This window comes from Octodon degus, unplaced genomic scaffold (genome assembly GCF_000260255.1).
Source record: "Octodon degus isolate 3935 unplaced genomic scaffold, OctDeg1.0 scaffold00062, whole genome shotgun sequence".
Classification (NCBI taxonomy): Eukaryota; Metazoa; Chordata; class Mammalia; order Rodentia; family Octodontidae; genus Octodon; species Octodon degus.
The window spans coordinates 5,186,750-5,192,164 of NW_004524638.1; the positions used below are offsets into that span (position 1 = coordinate 5,186,750).

Sequence of the window (5,415 nt, forward strand, 5' to 3'; positions counted from 1 at the left end):
TCCCCCCCTCTCTCTGTCATTCTACTGTCATCAGCCACCATGGACCGTTTCCCCTCTGCCATTCTCCACCTTGACTTGGAGCCAGCTGATTATGTACTAAAATCTTTACAAACTACGACCTATCTAAATAAACCTTTCTCCCTTTAACTTTGAGGACTGTGTATTTTGTCTCAGCAATGAGAAAGTAACTAAAACACCGAGAAATAACTGTGACACATAATTATTTTGCAAATAAGAAGTAAAAATGAACTCTCTTTATACCTGATATTTTGGTTGCCACCAAGGTTCTGATTACAATTAACTTTTGGTGTATTAAATAGCGTTAGATAAGATTATCCTTATCTCATTGTATAATAATTATATCTGTGGCTTTTTTGTAATCTCAAGATACATGTCATTTCTGCACCTGAAGTTTATTTCTGTTCTTAAACTTTCTCTGTGTGATTTGATTCTCTCTTTTTCTCTTACTTCTCTTTATCTGTTTCTCTCACTCTCACTCAGCTTTACTCCCTATGCTATTTTCCTGCATGCAAATTTTCTTTTTTCTGTAGGAGCATTTGTTACTTCACATTAGCATTACAATAAAAAGTTTGATGTGGCATAATCAGTAGTCCCCATCCTAAAAGTATAAAATACTGAATTCACTATTTTGTCCTCATTTGATGATAATAGCTGGAGAAACAGCAGTTCAGGACTCTTTAAGTCTCTTTCACTCCTTGCTATCAATTCTGGGGTCTCTCCATGATTCGAAATGCCCGATACTTGGATGTAACCTCCAGGCTTGGTCTTCCCTCCATCCCCTCTCCACTGCACTGCAACACCGGTGGCTGAGCAGAGGCTGGCCACAGCCAGTTGTGTTCAAAGCCTGCTTGCAGAGGCCTCTGCCTCTCGAGTGGTGGCCAAGGGTATCATGACAGCTCAGGACCAAATGTTTGTACCAGCTGAGCCAGCCAGAACATTTGGAATCAAACCCCTTTGTGTTCTTGTGGCCTTTGTGACACCAGGCAGTTGAAAATGGAATCATGGCAGAAAAAAAAAAATACCAAGGAGACTGTGGAACTGTTCATTTGTTGCAAATTAGATTAGCAGTACATGGTATTCAAATCCTATCTGGAGAAAACAGAAAAGGCAGGGGGCATTGTAGCCTTGTCCCAGGAAAACACTCTGATAGAGGAGGGGTAGAAGGGCAAATGCCTCATGTTTCTCTCACTTTCCCTTCTTGGGAACAGAGGAGATGTTTTTCTATCATAGGTTGACCATACGTTGGGGTTTGGTCACTGTGAGGTGGGTGGAGGTAACGTGAGTCACTCTGGTCATGGCCTGTAGAAACCCAGTGGTCCTCATTTCTTTTGTTTCCAAAGTCTCCAGAGAAAGACTTGGCTTCTAGGGAAAGAGGTGCAGGTGGAGAAGAGAGACCCTTGCGGCATGAATAACTTCTGGGAAGGGCAGAGACATTGCTCTGTATTTTTTGTTACCCCAGCATGGCCTCACTTTAGCTAGTTTAAGAGGAGGTAAGAAGCCTCATTTCTCTTTAGAGCTGTTTGCCAGTTGAGCCAAGGGAAAAAATGTACAGCTTCAGAGAGCTCCGGGGAGCTGCAGTTTAAGGAATGGACTCTATCCAGCTAGAGAGACAGTTAAACATGGCTGTGGCAATTAGTCTTTCAGTCTGTGCATTCTGCTAGGGTCATAGAGCGCCCCAGGACAGCTGAATGAGGACTGTTTTTAGGAATTTTCATTTCACTAACTGAGAAAATGTATCCACTTTTAAAAATCTCCCTGTGAAGCTCCTTTTCCGAGGTCTTGGCTCTTCTTCCAACACAGGCAAGACTCCACCCCATGTATCTGTCCATAAGGAGAGGTCACCACCGGGGAGTTTTATGGGGTTTGAATCCCATTTTCCTAAGGGAGGCCTCCCCTAGCATTTCTGGAACATTCATCATTCTGATCTGTAATCTGAGCACGATGATAGTATTTCTTCTTTAAAAATATCACAATCTCTGGGTGAATGTGCACGGTAGTAGGTGACATTCCTATAATAAGATCATCTCAGTTATCTGTATGCCAGACTTAGAAAGCTATAATCTCCTGAAAAACAGAAAATACATGTTTTCATCTTTGCCATTTCTGTGTGTTTGGAATGAAGAGAGATGTGCGTGAACAAGATGTGGCGGTAGATTGAGCTTCCAGCTGTACTTTCCTGCTTAGAATTTGACTTGTTTGTGGTTTGTCTGGAGTTAGAGGCGGTAGCTGTGCTGTGTTCTTTTTGCCAGTGTTTCTCTTTGGAGAACATTTACCTAAGATGACCCTTAGAGGTGGACATAAGTATTGCCCAAGGCACACGCCTCTCACCCTGCCCCCACGTCCATTCACTGACCCAAAATGGTTGCCTCATGGCAGGCACAGTCCTTGTTCCTGCTGACAGCATCCAGAAGCTTTATGGGGCCAGAAAGCTGTAGTCATCCTTCAAGCTGACTTTATTCCTAAGGATCAGCTTCCAGTGCGGAGGACAAGGGTGGTAGCCCTGGCATCCAAAGTAAGTCTACAGAGTAGCCCTACTTCTAAATTTTTCTCCACTGATGAAAATGTCCAGGAAATAAAGCATTCTAGAGACTATGATAATAAGAACCCATAAAAATAGCACGTTAAAGATCTTTAAGATAATTTCCTGTTTTCCTGCTTTGTAGGTGAAAAAACTGAGGAACACAGAGCAAGGTGCCTTACCCAGCCTCAGCACAGTGGATGCTAAAAGAGGGAGCATTAAAATTAGGCTGCGATCAACAGTGGCACTTTCCACATTACTGAAAGAATACACTGGTATCACTAAAACAAATGAGTAAGCCCCAATGCAATATTGTCCTAAATGCCAAGGCTTGCCCTCAGCCAAATTATGAGGCTAAAATGTGTGTCTTTAGCCCATGCAGTCAAGGGATATATACTCACTCCACCCACACCAAGGCTTCTGGAATATTTGCTTTTGCTTTGGATGTTTAATTCAAAAATGGCATTAAATTAAAAAAAAATCCTGATAGGATCAGGTTCCCCACAATTTAGCTTTAGCATGCTATCTACTTCCTCTGTGATCTTTGTAAATTTAAGTCACTCACGTTCCTTTGAGTTTTTATAGTGCAAAACATGTTCATGGAGTTGATCAGATATGAAGAGTAGTCACCTCAGTGCCAGTGGAAAAGAGTGCTGAGTCAAAATTCAAGTCTCTGTACTGAAAATCATTTGAGGCCACAAATAAGGCTAAAGATTAGGTATGAAGCAGTTGTGATGCCTACCATAAGCATGTAAAGGGTTTGACATCATAGATGACAAACATTTGCCATCCTGGTCTGGAAGATTTCTTTCTTTTTCTCTTAATTAGTGAACATTAGTAATGCAGGATAGTTTCATGTTGTCAGATTATTACATGCAAAATAATACACTTTGAATGCTTTCCTCTCCCATTTATCTCTCTTCTTCTTTTCCTGTCTTTCTGATTTCCTTCTTCATCTGTAATAGTTTTCCTTTTACTTTCTTGTCTCTAAGATTCCTCATATCAAGGAAAGCATGAGATTTAAATTTCTGATTCTGGACTAGTTCACTTTACCGTAGACATGTAAAGGGGTTGTAAAGGGAACTAAATGTAGTTCCAGCTCCATCCTTTTTCATGTAAATGACGTGATCTCATTCTTCCTTTTTTCTTTCTTTCTTTCTTTCTTTCTTTCTTTCTTTCTTTCTTTCTTTCTTTCTTTCTTCTTTCTTTCTTTCTTTTTTGTATTTAGGACAGAGTCTACAGGGTCTCAGTACTAGATTGGATTCCTAGTGATCTGCCTGTTTACAGCCTGGCATGGGCCACCACGCCCAGTCTCAATTACCCTCTCAGCGTACCCCGGGGGCAGGGCTGGAATGGCAGGCCTGGGGATCTAATCATTCTTCCTTATGGTTGAGTAATGCTCCACTGTGCGTATATGTCACCCTTCCTCTGTCCATTCATCTGTTTGCAGATATCTCGGCTGTTTCCACAGCTTAGCTATTGTGGATTATGTTGCAATTACCATGAGCATGTAGGTATCACTGTTATCTCTCTTTAGTTCTTCCAGAAATATACTCAGTGGTGCCAAAGCTGGATCCAATGGCAACACGTTAGCATCGAGGAACCTCTATACTGATGTCTACAGTAGTTGTATTAGTTTACATTCAATAATTTAGGAGATTTTGTTTTCCTCACATCGCCAGGGCCATTTACTAATTTTGAAAAATTGTGTCAGTCATTCTCGCTGGGGTGAGATTTAATTCAGTTTTTCATGTACTGATTGGCAATTTTTATTCTTCTTTTGAGAATAATCTATTCCAAAATGGATTATTGGTTTTGCTGTTATTTATTTGCTCATTCTTGGGTCACTGTAGCTGACACCCACATGTTAAACAAGGAGAGGTTTCTTCTGATTCACATTTTCAGTGGATGGCAGCTCCAAGACATGAAGACGTGGTGGAAGGGTTGGGACAGAAGGAAAGAGGTTTGCATCATGGCAACCCAGAGGCAGGGAAAGAAGGGAGGTGTTAGGGAAGGAGCTATGTCCTTGTCGGTCATGCCTCCGCTGTCCCACCTTTTCTAACCAGACCCCACCTCCTAACAATGAGTCAGCTGCAGTGCCTCCATCTGCCAGTCACCTCACAAACACCATGAAGTTCATAGATGTAGACATACGAACATCTATGTATTAACCGTAGCATTCATCTTTGGCCTTCAAAAGGCTCATCAGAGTCTCTTTATGCAAAATGCTTTTAGTCAATCCCTCAGAGTTACCAAAGTCCTGACAGTTCCTAAGTCTCTTCTGAGAGTCAAGGCAAATTCTGAGCTGTGACTGCTGGTAAAATTAAAAAGCAAGGTTTAAAAGCTGCTGACGTACAATGGCACAGCCTAAATGTTACCATTGGATAAAGGAGAAATAAGGGCATATGTAGGGACCAAAGCAGAGTGCAATCCAGCAGAGCAAACTATTAACTACTGTAGTTCTGTGTCCAGCAGCAAGAGCCAGCTGTGGGGTTGTATGAACTCCAGACCACGTGGGCAACCCTATCCCTATACCACTGTGAGTTGCACCTCTCATGGCTTCTTTCTAGGGGTAAATTTTCTTACTGCCTGCCACTTTCCTCATATGTCCCTCCCTTCTCAAAGCTTCTGGCCCCTCCATTGCCCTTTCTGCTTCATTCTCATACATTGACCTGCCAGGTGCACACTGCCTGTCCTCCCAGGCACACTTCTGAAGTCTGGGTGGAAACCCCCTCGCCGCTATAACTCTTGCATTCTGCATGTACCTAACACCAGGACCACATGGATGCCAAGATATGCTGTTAGCTGAGAAGTAGCTAACCACCACTTCAATCATGGCTACAGCAGCCTCTGAGAGATTGGATGGTTGAGCACTA

General features: G+C 42.3%; 1 pseudogene; it reads left to right on the forward strand.

The window, feature by feature from the left end:
• LOC101563274 overlaps positions 1 to 2,837 on the forward strand; it is an 8,900-nt pseudogene extending 6,063 nt beyond the window's left edge.
• The last annotated feature ends 2,578 nt before the right edge of the window (positions 2,838 to 5,415 follow it).